Source organism: Crocuta crocuta, unplaced genomic scaffold, assembly GCF_008692635.1.
Source record: "Crocuta crocuta isolate KB4526 unplaced genomic scaffold, BGI_CrCroc_1.0 scaffold278, whole genome shotgun sequence".
NCBI classification, from domain to species: domain Eukaryota; kingdom Metazoa; phylum Chordata; class Mammalia; order Carnivora; family Hyaenidae; genus Crocuta; species Crocuta crocuta.
Window position 1 is genome coordinate 3,476 of NW_027532173.1, and position 18,322 is coordinate 21,797.

Consider the following 18,322-nt stretch of genomic DNA (forward strand, 5'->3'; position numbering starts at 1 on the left):
GACCTCAAATATCCTATTATCCAGCAGGAAAGTAGATATGAAAAAAACATTTAATTAAGTTGTGAGGAGTGCTGTCAAAGAGAAGCACATGATGTTCTGAGAAACAGTAACAGGGAACCCAATTGTAACTGGAGATCCAGGCAGCCTCCCTGAGGAGGAGACCTGCGGGAGGAGAAGGGAGAAGAAAGGCCAAGTGGAGAGAGAAACGTGGTGACTTGGAAGGTATGTCTGGTTGGGTGGACACAAAGACTATGGGTCCTGTTTGGCAGATCATTCCCCCAGGCAGCAGAGGAAGAAGACTGTCAGATGTCACAAAGATACCAAACACTCATGGGGATAAATATGAAATGAAAATAGAGCATTTGTGGAGCCATATTTAAGGAAGATAAGAGAGAGACTAGCCTATAAAACTTTCCTCATTTTGAGGTGGCTCCGAAAAGAAGAGAGAACCAAACTACTTGAACAGACACACAAGGAATGTAAACTTTACTATGTAGATATTCTAGCAGAAGAAAGAAGTTGGCTCCCTGTCAATGCACCGATTCTACCACATTCCATCCAGCACACCAGACAATATGTGGGAAGATGGTTTTCTCTCTGACGCAGAGCAGACGTTCGCTGAATCCTTGATGGCCCGCAAATGCAGGGTGCATCCACGCCCTCAGTTATGGGAAAGATGAAATCATTGGCTAAGAAACGTTTTATGTGCCTAGGATCGCCAACAATACGTATAAAAAAGAAACTGATAGTTTTCGCAGAAATGAAACTTCCTTTGTGTGGTTAGCACATGTGATTCAAACAAGAACTGCATGGCAAGCCCCCCACCCTGTTTGGGCTTTTCTGGATCTTAGCTACTTTCATTCCTTATAGGGAAAAGGTCTTCTTTCTCCCTCTTCAAAAATTAAAAAAAATTTTTTTGAGACAGTCATTCTCATTCTTGTCTACACACCAGAATTACCTGGGGGCCCTCTGCAAACCCTGGGTGCCATGGGACCCTTGCAGGAACCCCTTATTCCATGGGGATGGGCTTGGGTTTAGGGATCAGGACTTTAAACAACTTTCCCAAGTGATTCTGATGTGCGGCTGTTGAGTCTGAGAATTGCCTTAGTAAGTATTTACCTCCTGTCTTTTTTATTTTCCCCCTTTAAAAAGAATCCCTTTTCTGAAAATCAAATGAACAATGAAAAACTAATTCAGAGGATCCCATATCTTAAGATACTGAGGAGGAGCCTGGGAAACTTTCACTAGGACACTGTGCTGCCCTCCGCTGCCGGCTCCGTAGGTGCTGATGAGTGAGGGGCTGAACCACAGGCCCCGGGAGGCAGCCTGACTTTGGCTGAAGGACTCAGCAGGGTTTTCCAGACATTCTCACTCCTCACAACTTCCCCCTGACTCCACACGTCTACAACACGGTCCTGTCTCCAGTCTCCTCTCCTTGTGACAGACCACATGTTCCAAGAAGAACCTATGAAAATAGGGCCCCCGGGACCACACTAGCCTCCCCCTCTGGCCATCACCTCCTCTCGGTTGGCTTCCAGTTTCCTCGGGCAGATGTCAAGACAGATACACAAATCTTTATCTGAAACCCTTGGGGCCGGAATTCAGAACGTTTTGGAATTCAGAATGTCTTAGACTTTGGAAAGGTATGTTCTGCGCTCTATATGTCATGTGCCCCCCTTCGGCGAGGCTGCAGGAAGAGCCTATAATCAAGCATCTTCATGTGCATGCCGGAGACACGACCACTCCCATGAAGCCAGCGGAATAAGGATTCCGGGCAGCCTCACAGCCACACAGGTCAGGTTTTGCCACTAAATGACACTGCTACACACTCGATGAAGAGAACCTCTTTGACTTTGGAGCGTTTCGGATTTTGAAGCCGTGGAAGGCAGCATGACTTAAAACGTGTGCAGAATGGTCTTTTCACTGAGTCCATTAGTTTTTCTCATTGCCTGTGGCAGACACCTACTAACATGAAGTTAACATGGATTTCCATTCCACCGGCAGCTGAATTCTGAGTGTTAATACTTTTCATTTGGTCAGAAGTGGAAAGCCCAGATAACGCTAGATTTTGGGGGATGAGTGGGGTGTAAAACTAACATAGCTTAAACAGACAGAAGCTGTTACCAGTGAACCCTGCTGACATAAGCTCAGAACCTACCAGCTGACTCAAACTTCAGGTGGGCCATTTTCTGCCTGTGGTCATCCTAGTAACTGTCCCTCCTTCGGCCTCTAGATGTCTTCCCCCCTCACATGGTTTTCCTAGATGATTTTCTGAGTTATACTGGCCAAATTTCTATGATATTGCCCTTCTTCATATCTGTCAGGACATGAGGTTCCTGGGGGTGGGGGGGAGGGAAGGTGCACATATCGCAGAGACTGAACTGTTACACATCGTGTCTGTGATCTCTGTGTTCACACAGTGGCAAGGCCCAAGAGAACTGTGAGTTATGTGTATTTATTTCCTATTATATTGGCTCCTCTTTGAGAGCAGATTTTCTTCCTGGGTACTTCTCCAAACACGTGGTATCGCTGGTGGGTGGCTAAGTAAGAAATCCTATTGTTTGCTTAATAGTTGATAATAGAATTCCCTTCGGAATAAACGGTGTTCAATGAAGAAAACACCTTGAAAGCACTTGGGTATGAAAAAAAAAAGTCTACAATAGGATTCAGAAGTCTGGGCAGAACAAATAGAGGGTAGAATTACTTTGCATTTAAAAAATAGCTGATGGTGGTGGTGGGAGGGATGGAAAGGAGAGAGAAAGTCTGAGCATCACGGGAGATCAGCCAGACTTTATAGAACAGGATGAGTATTATTCAGTTCTAACTGCTTATGGGTCAGCAATGCAAACCCATCTATTTCTTAATTTCTCTGAACTTTCTATAAAAGCTGCTACACAAAATCTGTTGTTTATGTGTAAAAGTAAGGAAAGTGGTTCAAGAACCCAGGTGGTGAAAAGGAAAATGTTGTGAGATGTCAAGCGGAGAACAAAATGTTGGCGGAATCGAGGGGTGGTCCTGAGAACACAAGCCCCCAGGAATACACAGAAATCTCGAGACGGCGCTGGGCTTTCGACGTGAGGTGTGTCGGATACTGTAAGTAGTCTTGTCTAGATTTTAAGAGATGGGATGACCTGGGATGTCATCTAGTTTAAGTAGTAAATGCTCAACAAAGACATTAAAAATGATCAACGCCAGGGGCGCCTGGGTGGCTTGGTTGGTTAAGTGTCCAACTTCAGTCGAGGTCATGATCTCACAGTTTGTAAGCTGGAGCCCCGCATTGGGTTCTGTGCTCAGAGCTTGGATCCTGCTTCGGATTCTGTATCTCATTCTCTTTCTCTGCCCCTCCCCTGCTCACACTCTGTCTCTCACTCTCTCAAAATAAATAAACATTAAAAAAAATGATCAAAGCTAGACTTGGGAGAAGTTACAGTCACATGCACGATAGAGTCCTAGATAGGGAATTAGAAGTTCTGGATTTGCATTCGCTCTCTCTCTCTTTTCTTTTTTTCCAGTGTCTAGTAATTTCTCCCCCACTCCAAATCTAGATACAATAAACTCTAGCAGGACAGTCTTCAATATTACTTAACTTTCACACTTGCAGTTCTTTAGCCTATTTCAAAATTTGTTAATGTGAGAACACATATCCCAATAAGTGGGAAACTAACATTTTAGATGATACCAACAAATTTACTCGATATTTATGTAGTTACATACAATTTTACATGCAACACAGAGACTTAATGTTGCAGGATTGGACCTTCTTGTAACAAGCTTATCGATAAACAATGATAATCTTTGCTTATGTGATCTAACCTATTGAAGCCTTGTCACTGATAGACCCTCACCTATACCTTTTCACCATGTCCTTAAAAAACAGATCATTCGGGGCACCTGGCTGATTCAATCGTCTGAGCATCCAACTTTAGCTCAGGTCATGATCTCGTGGTTCGGGAGCTCAAATCCTACATTAGGTTCGCTGCTGTCAGCATAGAGCCTGCTTCAGATTCTCTGTTCCCCTCTCTCTCTGTCCCTCCCAGGCTCACATAGTCTCTCTCAAAAATAAATAAACCTTTAAAAAAGAGAGGTTTAAGAAAACCCAGATGATTCTTCCTTCCAAACAATGTATTAAAAACCCACAAATTCCTACCCAGAACAAAATGTTAATTCAGAATTACCAAATTTTGAAATTTCAGTAGCGGGAACAGCAGAAATAGATTATGGGCAGCTCTTACTTAAGCCTTTTACGTAAGGGGATTTAGAGTGTTGACCAAAAGAAGATACAGTTTTCTCATTAAACTCTGCTTCAATGGGTCTCAAAATTCTGCAACAGGTTTTTGGTGAAGTTGTTTCCATGAAAAAGCACTGATTTTAAAAGATAGTAAGTTAAAACTGCCACACATACAAACACACACCCCCCCCAAATGGTCTACAAAACATTTTCCTTACCTTCTCAAGGTTTTACCATGCACTACCGTTCATCATTTTTTCACGAATAAACTTCAGCGGCCGGTTCTGAGACATTCTCCCACCGCTGATTAAGGCTGGGAGGCAGGTGTCAGGGATCATATCCATTTAGCCTCTGGGCTTCCTGACCCGGTGACCTGGCCAGTCCAGCTGCCTTCTTGTCCGCTGCTTTGCTGATACCCCCAGCAACCATCGGTGTCGTGTTACGAACAGCAAAACGACCCAGAGGACCGTCCGGGAAGGTCCCAGCTAGGGGACTGGGCTGCTCAGGAACCGTATCAACAATGGCAGCATCACCAGATTTCAAGAACTTGGGGCCATCTTCTAGCTTCTCCCTGGAGTGAGAGTTAATCTTCTCATTCAGCTCCACGAACCTGCGGGCGGCACGAGCTTCTGTGAAAATCCAGCTAGGTGCATAGTTTGGCCCGGATGGTTCAGGATAAGCACCTGCGATTAACCCGTGGCTGCTTCCATGGGTGGGTCATGTTTGCCGTCATCAGCTGCAGCACTACCAGTATCTTTGACAGACACGTTCCTGCCATTAAAGTCCACATCGTCCCCAGGAAAAGCTTTGTTCAAAGAGCATTTCAACAGAATTTGCTTTAGTTGTAATGTTGACTAGAACAGAGGGGGCCGTTAGGCTGGGTTCGAGAACACCAGCCTCTACAGGGACGATGCCAATGCCATGAATGGTGGTGGACGTCCTGGAGGGGCAGATGCAAAGCCTTCGCCGTTGGACAAGCTGGTGGCAGGATGCAGTCTAGAACTGCGAGGAAGGTGGTGGCATCGCTGGCATTGCCGTCTTTACGGTGACTTTCCATCCCTTGAGTCAAAGCATGCTCGCCCTGGGCTCCAGCATGCTGCGGCATTGCAAACCGAGATCAACACAAACGCTACTGGATTGGGGTGTGAGCCAGTTTTCTTGAGGCAGGTGCTGACCTACTTAATGACTTCCACCCACGTCTTTTGGCTGTAGGGTCGCTCTGTGGAATCCACCTTGTTACCAGCAACAATTAGTTGTTTCATACCCAGTGTCATAAGCCAGAGGGCAGGCTCACGGGGCTGCCTGTGCCTGGAGACGCCTGCTTCAAATCCAGCAACACCGGCAACACAGTCAGGAAGCACAGTCAGTGGGAGATGTGCCTGTCATCAGGTTTCTGATACAGTCTGTGTCCCAAAGCATTGGTGACGGTTGCATACTAGCTGCTGGTCTGGAATTTTATGGGGATAGATCAATGGTGATGCCATGTTCAAGTTCTACTTTCTTTTATCCAGACGTTGGGATACTTGAGGGAGCCCTTTCCCACCTCAGCAGCCTCCTTCTCAAATTTTTCTATGGTCCTTGTGTTGATCCCACCACAACTGTAGACCAGGTGGTGGTCGACCTGCCCCAGTCCACGTGTCCAGTGACAATGATATTAATATGAATCTTTCCCTTTCCCATTTTAGCTTAGTTGAGGGGTAGTTTTCATGATATCTGAGTTCTGGTGGCAAATCCAGTGAAAAAGTGGGTTTGAATTCTGTGGCATTAAATAAACATGTAAATCTGGGAAGACACGTGACTACTCCTTGAACTAGTTTTCTCATCTGTCCCTCTGGACAGAAGAAACTAAGGATTGGTTCTGTTCCTATAAAATAGCTCAGAGGGTAAATGGGATGCTCTAGGAAGGAGCACAGACTCTGGAATCAGATGTCCACACAAGATGTACCAGTGTTGGTGTGCCTGGGTGGCTCAGCCGGTTAAGCGTCCAACTCTCGGTTTCGGCTCAGGTCATGATCTCATGGTTTGTGGTTTCGGGCCCCGCACTGGGCTCTGCGCTGATGGTGTGGAGACGGCTTGGGATTCTCTCTCTTCCTTTCTCTCTCTCTCCCTCCTGTGTATACACACTCTCTCTCTCAAAATAAATAAGTAAACCTAAAAAAATAAAATAAAATATAAATTACTTAAGAAAAAGATATCCTTCCGTTTGCATTTTGCTTCTGCTAGTCACTGTCTGCATAATATTCAGTTAGCTACTTTAATTCCTAAGCCTCAGTTTCTTGATCTAAAAATAGGCCCAACAGCATCTATGTCTCAGAAGACTTTGAGAGGATTAAATATTTTAGTCTAGGTAGAGATGCTTGATAAATATTAGACCCACTGCTTTCAGATCTAAATCATATTTCTTTGCTTAATTTCCCTCTCCATGAAATTTCTGGTTCTGCTTTGTAGGGCGGTCCAGTGTCATACCAACTGACCTCTGTTGAGCAGAAAAATAAATAACATTACGGAACATTCATCCGACTTTGCATTTTATCAATTATATGGAATATAATGGGAATATTCGAATACATATACTGCTCTGCTTACTGACTATAATGTATTAAGTATTAACCAAGAAAGCTCTATTTAGGGAATGGTATCCAGAGAGGCGATAGATTTTGCCTACAGATTGTTTCAGTATCATGCAGTTTCTATATCTAATACAGAGATGCTTTCTCAACAACAATTTGAATTCCAAGGCAGTTAATTTTAATAATTCTGGAAAATATAGTTGTAGTGGAACTCTGGCTTACAATTTTTTTTCTACCTTGGAGTAACTGGGGGCGACAGCTCACAGCTCCTTCACTCCTAACGCCATGAAGCCAGGGGCAGGTCCAATTAGATTCATAGGAAAAGGCAATTCATGAAGAAAGAAGGTATAAAATCCTCAGATCTATGAACATGGGAAGTCCCAGACCTGGTCTGGATCATCTTCCAACATTAAAAAAATTTTTTTTTAAATGTTTATTTATTTTTGAGAGAGAGAGACAGAGCGAGAGTAGGGGAGATGCAGAGAGAAGGAGACACAGAACCCAAAGCAGGCTCCAGGCTCTGAGCTGTCAGCACAGAGCCCGACACGGGGCTTGAACTCACAAACCATGAGATTGTGACTTGTGCCAAAGTTGGATGCTCAACTGATTGAGCCACCCAGGCTCCCTTCTTCTTCTCCTCCTCCTCCTCCTTCTTTTTTTTTTAAGAATGGATTTTGAAAGAGCAATAAACTGATCCAACATTTTTCTACCTGGACATATGAACCACATAAAGCTCAACTGGCAGTTGTACACGTGAAAAACACCTTTCAGATTCTGTAGTGGACTGTGGATTCACTGGTACAACATTGTTAATAACACGTGTCACATTTTGACCATTTATTTTATGTGGTTATCGGTGTTTTACACGTACAGTAGATATAGAAGCCTCAGTTCATAGACTCAGCTAATCCACAAAAATAACATTTCTTGTCACTCAACTCCATGTTCAATCCTCCTACTGTCAGACTAAGAATAACCACCTCAGGGGGCGCCTAGGGGCTCAGTCAGTTGAGCACCTGACTTTGGCTTAGGTCATGATCTCACAGTTTGTGAGTTTGAGTCCCATACCGGGTTCTCTGCTGTCAGCATGGACCCTGCTTCAGATCCTCTGTCTCTCTCCCTCTCTGCTCCTCCCCCACTGGTTCTCTCTGTCTCTCTTACTCTCTCTCTCTCTCTCAAGATAAATAAATAAACTTAAAAAAAAAAAAGAATAACAATCTCAGGTAATTTTGGGTTCCTCCCTCTTTCTGTGGGGTTGAGGCAAAGGCCTAGAGGGACTTACATGTGCACTGGCCGGTCAGCTGGGGACGAGGTGGGCCTCCAGGGCCTGAGTGGCCTGTTCGTGCTGCGTCACCCGGAGGCAGCAGCTGGCCGGCATCATGGCCCTTGAGGATGCGGGACTCACGCAGATGTTGTGCTTCATCGCTTAGGGGCAGGGAAACGTAAGAGCTGATGGACCATGGTGCTGAGTCTGCAGGGAGTCATTTTGCTCTTTGGGGGCACTGCTACCTCCCCGGGGCACTGCCTAGAAAGGAGGGGATTTGGCCCCTGGACCCACCGTCTTCTCTGACCTCTGCTTCTCCCACACGTTCCGTCCACATGCCACGTCCAAAACTCCAAGTTCCCTCCTTCAAGACAGAGACATAAAGCGCCCTTTGGCTGTTCCTACTTTCGGACCAGCTGGGTCCCTTCCCAGGGGCGATGAGCTCAGGGTCACTCACATTCTTGGCAAAGGGGAAATGCCAGGAGAATAGTGTGTCAAAGTGATGATTTCATTACACCCACGTTAAATTCTCTGCTCCTGCAGCAGCAAAATAAAAAATTAAAAAAAAAAAAAAGAAACTAGACAGAGTCTTAGATATTTGCACGACAGTGTCCTCCCAAATCTAAGCCTCTATAATTCTACTGATATCAGGCGGGGCCCGTTGGTCTGTGCTGCCAGGAAGGACACAGAAGCCACGGGCAGTGGTCGAGACAGACAACAGCAGTGGTCAGACACAGAAGGACAAGGGCTTGCGACCTGAGAGTGCCTGGCAAGGTTCTTAAGAAATAATAGGGACCCAGGGGCGCCTGGGTGGCTTAGTCAGTTAAGCGTCCGACTTTCGCTTAGGTCATGATCTCGCGGTTCGTGGGTTCGAGCCCCACGTTGAGCTCTGTGCTGACTGCCAGCTCAGAGCCTGGAGCCTGTTTCAGAGTCTGTATCTCCCTCTCTCTCTGACCCTCCCCTGCTCACACTGTCTCTCTGTCTCTCTCCTAGAAATAAATAAAATATTAAAAAAAAAAAAGAAGAAGAAATAATAGGGACCCAAACTGAGAGCTTTCCTCTGGTACCTCAGTGTGGACTCTGTCTCCTGTCTCAAAACCTCTAGCCGGGATACGGAGGTTTCTACCTCCCTGCCTGGTGAGGCCCAGCCACTCCTCAAGGCCAGTTTCTCTTCGGACAGTGACTCAACAGGATGTCTCCATCCTCAGTGACCCTCATTCTCGGCTCTGGGGTCAGGACTGTGATGCGTCACCGCAGCCTCTGGAATGTGACAGAACCCCACTATCAGTGAACATTTATTGATGTGGTTCGTTTGGAACCCGGGCGTGGTGTCACCTATCGTAACCCTCTGGGGGCTCGCGGTGCTTGCATCATCCGGCACAGCGTGTCCCCAACGCCCTCTGTGCCGCTGCTCCAGGAGTCTGGAGAAGGGGAAAAGCGTGAAGCAGAACTCGGCTGCTGAGTCAAAAAGGCGGTTGCTTGTGACTCTGGCTTTGCAGCTGCCTTTCGGAGTCCCGCCTAAAAATAGCTGAGCTTGATCTGCCTGAGTTCTGACCTGAGCAGATATGTCCGAGTTCAAGAAAGATGACTTATTCTTAGACCGTGATAAGCAATAAGAAGAAAGTCTTAACTCCAATAATATCCACAATTAAGGCTGATAATATCCATCTCCTAGACATAGGCTTTGAAGGTTAAATGTGACTGTATAGATGCGACTATGCAGAGGAAAGAATATGGAGTACCATTCAGATATTTACTGGTATTGTTCATTATTGTCATATATTCGAGAGGTATAGCAGGTGCTTCCGCCTTTGGTCTGACAAGTCAATCCACATGGAGGTTCTTCCCTCCAAACTGATCACCTTAGTGTGTAAATCAGATTCTGGAATATCAAGGCACCTGTTTTTAAATTGCTAGTTAAGATGAATGTCCTGCCTTTATGTTACATTTTAGAAACAGATTCAATCAGAGAAATACTTCGATGTTGTAAATACCTACATGTCAGCCCATCTAGTTTTAAAGGAATCACAATATTTAGGCATCTTCACAGAAATTTCTCATATTGATAAAACAAGGCAGTGGTTATTTACTTCCTGGCATTATGCTATGTTTCAGGAGCTCTCAGTGGGACTTACACAAAAGGCATAAATGCTGGTTTCATGGAACTCCACTGTTGGGACTAATGAATGCTTTAAAAATACACTGATTCAAAACCTTCCCAAATCTCTCCCTCGGGCTGCGGGAAGTGTGCCCTAGTGCATCTTAGAAGGAAAGAAACTTCCTGTGCCCACTTCCTGTACATTCTCTGGAGCTGGGCTTCTAGCCAGCGTGCGCAGACAATGACTGAAGTACAAGAAGGTTAACAGCAACATGGTGTTCTCGGCATCTCTCAGAGGCACTTGGGAGACTCGGAGGCAGAGAACTGGGTAGCAGCCAAAGAACTGCTGCCCCTCGCCCCCAGAGGACACTTCAGCTTATCATTCCGCACAATTACATATTCAAATCACCTCGAATTCCCTGGGTACCTGGTGGGGACCGTCAGGGGAGGCAGAACTGCAGCAGGCCAGGTAGGGGTAGAGCAGTAGAGGAAGCTGGTCTGGCATTAAAAATGTGCTACAGATACTACCCTATAGGGACAAAGCCCCATAACCATGAAAACTTAGACAACCAGGGAAGAGCTATGTTTCCAACAAATGAGGTTGAATTTCCAAGTGACATATGATAATCTCTTTCAATACATTAAGAATTCTGTCTTATATCAGCAAGGAATTTTTTCTTGAATCCTTTGTAAGTGGCTTTTCAAGAGTCTCTTACAATAGCCAGGAAAGTTAACAGAGACCTACCCTGCCGTCTAAACTAAAAAAAAGCCCAGGAATGAGGAGCAAAGGTCTGTGGCATTTTGGTTAAGTGGAGATGGTGTTGGGGGAACCATTGAGTTGGAGTAGCTACAAGCAATAACCTTTGATTGTCTTCACTAGTGCGGCTTGAGAAGGGTCGGGGCTGTGCGGGACAGGGTGCGCAGAGGCAGGGCAACTGGGAAAACAGAGGCAATTGTTTACTAGCCTTGTAGGTTTGTGACCTTTCAAGGGCAAAATATAAAAAGAACTTTGCAAAAATCATGTTTCAATGACAGAAGTAGAATAAATAGAATCTGAACATATAAATAATAGAGAATATGATCTATTGAAAACACACTGTTGGGTTGAAAATCTTTATCAAGTTGGCTGTTTCCCTCAGGAATAGACCCTCCCCAGACATGGGGCGATTAGCCACAGGAGGGGGAATGGAATTAGGAGAACGTGGGTTAAAATAGGGATAAAATGGGGTGGAGACTTGGAGGTAAGGGATTCGGACTCAGCACAACATATGGACAACGGACCGTAGGTGATGGACTATAGCACAGACAGCAGTGGGAGGACTCAGTCCAGGGTGAGGCTTGACCATAGAGAATTTCAGGCAAGCAAGCTTCAAACGTCTAGCCAGCACTGCGCAGTAGAAATCACTACTGTAATTTCTAGTAGCCATATTTTAAAAAGTAAAAAGAAACAGGTAAAGCGAATTCCAATGATATATATTATTGAACCCAGTCTCTCCAAAATACTACCCTCTCAGTACACGGCACTCGCTCTTTACTTCAAGCGCTCCATAGCCATGTGTGACCGCCAACAGCACAGAAGTCAGTCGGGCTTTCGGCGCGAGGCAAGTCCACCAAACCAGGGGATGACGCACCTCTTAACGACAGGTGGAAACAGATATGTTAACTGATAACTCACAGAAGAACATATATACATTAGGAAATTCATTTAAAAAAATGTCCACCTTCTCAGGGTGCCTGGGTGGCTCAGTCAGTTGAGTGTCCAACTCTTGATTTAAGCTCAGATCATGAGCTCATGATCAGTGAGTTTGAGCTCTGTGTTGGGCTCTGCACTGCCGGTGCCGAGCCTGCTTGGGATTCTCTCTCTCTGCCCCTCCCCTACTTGCCCATGCACACACATGTGCTCTCTCTCTCTCTCTCTTGCTTACTCAAAAACAACAAATAAACATTACAAAAATTTCCACCTCCTCTTCAATAAAACGTATAAAAATTGGAATATATGTGAGATACTATTCCTTTTTTTCAAATGTTTATTTATTTTTGAGAGAGAGACAGAGAGACAGAGCAGAAGCAGAGTAAGGGCACAGAGAGAGGGAGACACAGAATCTGTCAACATAGAGCCTGACTCGGGCTCAAACTCACGAAACAGGAGATTGTGACCTGATCCGATTGTGACCTAAGCCAAAGTCGGATGCCCAACCAATTGAGTCACCCACGTGCCCCTGTAAGATACTATTCTTTACCTGTTAAAATTGCCAAAGGTTTAAACAGTTGCACTTGTTAGATGGTGTGCTGAAACCATATGCCATTGCCAGCCATGTAAACTGGTGTAACTCTTTTGGAGAACCACTTTACATTTCATGTCAAGAGCTTTGAATTTTTTTTTCAACTTCTAAGACTACAACAAAAAATTATAGTAACAATCATTTATTGAGTGTCCATTGTATGACAGATAATACGCCTGGCACCCCATGCATCTCACGTCTTTTAATTACCATAACAACCTTATAAGTGAGCTAGTATTATCCAGTTGAACCATATAAAAATAAACCAAAGTATGGACAAAATTTATACATCACTATGTTACTATAGGATTGTTAAAAGTAGCAAAAAATAGAAGCCCTTCTTCCTCCTCCCCATCGGAAAATAAAACTCTGAGGATAAACCTAAACGTCTCAGAATCCAGGAATCGTTACTTAAGTGATGATTAACTCAGTGGAATTAATATGTTTATCCTAGTGTTCTTAAAGAATACATAACGGCATGGAAAGACACATGTCTGAATCCACTATCGCTCAGTAAAGCTGTGGAACAAACAAACAGGCACCAAATCTGGGTGGCACGCAACAATTAGCATTTACTCCTCAGGCACGTGTCTGCAGGAAGGCTGGGGGGTGGCTCTGCTTTTGGCTTCAAAAACTGGCTTTGGTTTGAGGCTCGGGTATGAGGCACTGTGTTCATGTTGGAGCCGGGCTGAGGGCCACGTGCTACTAGGGGAAGCTCTGTTCATGGCCATCTCCACAGTGAAAGAGAGCAGGAAGGCAAGAGTAGACACACAGTACATTTCAAGTGTCTGCTTGCTTCGTGGCAACTAACTTCTCACTTGCAAAGCAAGTCATAGGGCCAAGCCTAGAGTCAAGGGCTGGGGCAGTACCCTTTGCCTGTTGTGAGAAAGTGACAAGAATAGGTATACAAAATTCTATTACAGGGCAATAAAGAATTGGCACCAATCACTCAATCCATCACAGTCTGATCTCCATCACTGTTATTCACATCCCTTTCACATATACTCACCCCTAGCCCAACATCCCCCAAATCCCAGTCCATGATGGCATCAGGCTAGAAGGATAGCATTGCTGTATCGACGTCAACTCCAGATGTGATTCCTCTCGGTCTGGAGGCCTCTGACCGAATGGACAAGCTATCTGTCTTCTCCCACATGCAACATACCAAAGTGGAACAGAACAAGATGACCACAGTGAACGCCCCCATTCAAACAGGGAAGAACGAGAAGCAGACAGCAGTCATGAGTTTATAGCAATTGTGAAATCCTGGTAGGCAAAGGTTGCTGGGTTCCCTATCTCGGGGGCAAGGAATGTTCTTGGATTGGACCCCATTACCGCTCCCCGGGAATAGTTCGCCAGTCCCCTCTGACTTTTCCCCAGGCTCTTGTTTCCAGTCTTTGAGAGGTCCTTCTTTGCCAAAATCCCCTCTCTGGCCACGTCTGAGGACGGCATTGGAGACTATGCCCCATTTGGTGGCTGGGCAGCCTTCTCAGCCTGCCTCCTGCCTACAGGGAGTAGGGGAGGGGAGGAGTCCAGAGGTATTTTCATATCTCAATCCCTATTAATCCTAGGATTTCTGGGCTATGTTTGTTCACCCTCAGTTCTATTTGCAAACCAGCCACGTTTTCCCTGAACCCATCTCACATCTTATAGCACCTTTTCAAATGAGCACCGAGCCACTTACTCTGTCAACACTGTGCCTTGAAACTTTCTCATCATTCTGTTTTGTTTACCACAAGTAACAGTTAAAGACAATGTTTCACTACTGTATAACACAGATCAGCATTTTCCCAGGCTCCTACAATAATTTTCTTCTTGCTTTCTCCCCGGTCCCAAAGCTGATGGCACACTGGGATTTATTATGGCAGCACCCCGTGTCTAGAAAAATTCTCTGTCTTATCCAGCCATTGCCACAACAATGCCAGTAACAACCAACCAGAAAAATCTCAGAGGCATGCAGCAATAAACATTAGCTTCTCACTCATGGGGACTGGCTGGGGCTGGGCACCAGCTGCCTCAGCTGTTGGCCTTGAGCAGGGTTCATGTCTGCTCTGTTCTCCATCATTCCACAGCCGTGGCTGTAGGAGCTCTTCTCATTATGGGCAACGAACAAACCCGACCGCATCAGTACATTGCAAGCCTCTCCTTGCATCGTGAGTTTTTATTCTGTGCTTTTGATACTTTGGGTCTTGTTGACCCTGCAGGAACTGCTTCTCCAGAATTAGCTAATTCCTGGAGATAGCCAACAAGAGCCTTTAGCGCACCTTCCCGAGGCAAAGCAGGTCAGAGGCCTTCATTCCAGCCATGTCCATTGTCAGCCTCTCGGGCCAATATTTCCCTGCCCAGTCTCTACAGGGCCAGGGACCAGACAATTAAGGGACAGCCCCAATTCCACAGAGCCCAGTGAAATGATTCAAACTCCCCAATCCTGCTCATTCCTTCCCACAGAAACCACAACAGAGCGCTGGCCCACATTTCCACCTCGCACCTTCCGCCTCCTGGCTGAGCCTGGGGCTTGCTGTGTGCCCGGCCGCAGGGCAGGCCCCCTTCTTGTGACGTTGGTGGGGACAACAAACTTTCTTTCCAAGGACTGTCATTTCCTCAGCTGTGGGCCTTGCCAGACATAAAAAACAAAGCCTATATTTTAAGGTTAACTGGCCAAGCTCCAAGTGAAGTTGTGGGTAAGTACTCCTTGCCTCTCAGCTTGGCAAGAGCGAATACATATCTCTGTCTGATTTATTTCACTTAGCATAATACTCTCTCTAGGTCCATTCATGTCGTCACAGATAGTAAGATCTCATCCTTTTTTGTGGCTGCGTGACTTCCATTGTGTGTATGTGTACATATATATATAATATATATACAGTGTGTGTATGTACATCTATATATGCATATACATATATATACACACACTATATATATCCATATTCTTTATTCATTCATCTATGGATGGACACTTAGGTTGCTTTTATATTTTGGCTACTGTAAATAATATTGCAGTGAAGATAAGAGTGCATATATCATTTTGATTTAAGGTTTTTTTATTTTGATTTTTTATTGATTTTTTTCATTTCACTTCTTTTTTATTTGAGAGAGAGAAAGCATGAGCACAGTGGGGGAGAGGGACAGAAGGAGAGAGAGAGACCATCTTGACCAGGCTCCACACTCACTATGGAGCCTGACATGGGGCTTGATCTCATGAGCCCTGAATCATGACCTGAGCCGAAATAAGAGTTGGACACTCAATCTAGTGAGCCACCCGGGTGATCCAATGTTCTTTTCTGTGGGTAAATACCTAGTACTGGAATTACTGGATTGCATGGTGTTTCTGGTTTTAATTTTTTGGGGAACCTGCTTTCCAGTGATCGCACCAGTTTACATCCCCACCAACAGTGTGTGAGGACTGACACTGCATTACTCTTTAAAAAAGTTTTTTTTTTAACATTTATTCATTTTTGAGAGACAGAGACAGAGCATGAGTGGGGGAGGGGCAGAGAGAGAGGGAGACACAGAATCCAAAACAGGCTCTATGCTCTGAGCTGTCAGCGCAGAGCCTGATGTCGGGCTCAAACTCACAAACTGTGAGATTGTGACCTGAGCTGAAGTCAGATGCTTAACTGACTGGGCCACCCAGGTGCCCCTAATGCTGCATCACTTTTTTTATTTTTCTAAATTTTAAAAAATGTTTTATTTATTTCTGAGAGAGAGAGAGAGAGAGAGTGCGAGCAGGGGAGGGTCAGAGAGAGGAAGACACAGAATCCAAAGCAGGCTCTAGGCTCTGAGCTGTTAGCACAGAGCATGATGCAGGGCTCGAACCCACGAACTGTGAGATTCTGACCTGAGTCGAAGCTGGACGCTTAACCAACTGAGCCACCCAGGTGGCCCTGTATCACTCTTAAAATAACTCTTTTCTGCCTCCCAATTCCACTTCTAAGGACCATTTTGATGATATCTGTCCCTCCTATGCCATTCAGAATAAGCTTGCTACTTGAGGTCAGCTGATCAGCAACTTTAATTCCCTTCGCCACACAAGCTTCCAGGAACCAGGACACGGACATCTTTCGGAGGCCGTTATTCTGCCCACCAGGCCTAAGAAATAGAGGTTTGGTTGGTCACCTGAATCCTCAGGTAATATTTCTTTCTTTGACCTCTGCAGTGTACATCAGTATGGCAAAGGCTCGGAGGAGTCTGGAAGCAAGGGAGTCTACTCAACTTTGTCCAACCCAGGGACTCTGGTTTTACTCACACGTGTCAGGAAGCCAAACCAGGGAAACATGGAGAAATACAGGGAAAATTAAAGAACCGGTTTCTGCCCTAAAGGAGTTGAGGAAAGCTTTTTACTTTTTAATCATCTATTGCAAATTAATGCTGAATTCATTAGTGCCGAGGGAATGCAGGGCAGGAGAGTGAGCGAGAACATCTGTAGACACCAGAAGCCCTAATTACCAGGCTCCTATTCCATTAGGAGGACACCGTCGAGTACCGCAGTGGCTGTGGGAGGCTACGCCTGTTTCCACTTTTACCAATGATATACTGTGGCATTATGAATAATTAAAAAAAAATCTGTCCAGGTCGCTTTCTTAATCTCTTTAATCTGTCTCTTATATGTAAAATTGCGTCAACAGCAATCCTTTCATCCGATATCACTGGCGGGGGGGTGTTGTTAATTAATGTTAAAATACTCTTTGGCATTACATGCAGAAAAGAGTTATTAAATTCCAGTGCCAAATATTGTGATGGTAATGAGGACCAACTTGCCAATATTTCATTATATGTGCAACTTTTCATTTCATTATGTGCTGCATAAACCACCGGTGGCTACACACAGTATTATCCTTTAGCTAGAAGAGCCAGCCTCTTTTATCTTTGAGATCTCTCCTATAGAAAACCAAGAAATATACACTAGAGCTGTGTGTGTCTTGCAAAGAAACAAAAAAAAAAATCCCAGAAGGCATTTGTTTTATGTGGTGGGCATAATGATCTCCTACAATAATAAAGCTTGAAAGGTCTCACTTGTTCTAAGATTATTCATGCAGCAATTACGCTATTGATGACTGTTTTTATGATAATATATTATAAGCTATTCTGAACCACTCAACAAAGCACAGGATAATGCCTGCAATCTTCCTCAGGACCTCTTTCACTGAGATATCCATTCACTTCCTCAATTGGGAAAGACGAAAGTATATAGGCATTTTTATAAAAGAAATAAAGAATGAATCGCTTGGAATCTATAATGAATCGAGACTTGTCATTTTAAAGTGAAGAATCACAAGAGAGGAATGGCTGGGTTCTCTGACTTATATTCCAGATTACCTCATTTATTGGACTATCAATACGGCCAGTGATCTTTGGAATTGTGTATACGGCCGAAAGGAAGGGGACCTATTTATCTTACAATTTACCAAGTGTAAAAGGGCTTTCCCAACTCTGATCTTGAATTTGGCTCTGAGTTTAGGTTTTCAAGTAACTACTCCTATTTCAAGTGAGCGTTATTACTTAGGTTCTTAAGGTCTTATTGTTGTAGGGTACACAAAACACTAATTTCTCCTTAAAATTTTCACTTTAAAAATAGTTATTGTGGTCTTTTTACCTGGGTGAGTGTACCTGAAAAGAAAGCCAAAATACATATTAAAGGAAGCTGTGCTCCCTGATCTTAGAGGTTAAAACTTAATCTTGTTTTCTTCAAGTTTCGTTACAAGTTTATTTTTTTTATTTATTTACTTACTTACTTATTTAAAGAGAAAGAAAGAGAGAGAGAAAGAGCAAGAGAGAGAATCCCAAGCAGGCTCCACGGTATCAGCAAGGAGCCCAACACAGGGGTCGAACTCACAAACTATGAGATCATGACCTGAGCTGAGATCAAGAGTTGGATGCTTA

The 18,322-nt window shown here is 44.6% G+C and overlaps 1 pseudogene; it reads right to left on the reverse strand.

Annotated features, from left to right (window-relative positions):
- Positions 1 to 4,555: 4,555 nt before the first annotated feature.
- On the reverse strand, positions 4,556 to 13,894 carry LOC144242459 (elongation factor 1-alpha 1 pseudogene; annotated as a pseudogene).
- Positions 13,895 to 18,322: the final 4,428 nt, after the last annotated feature.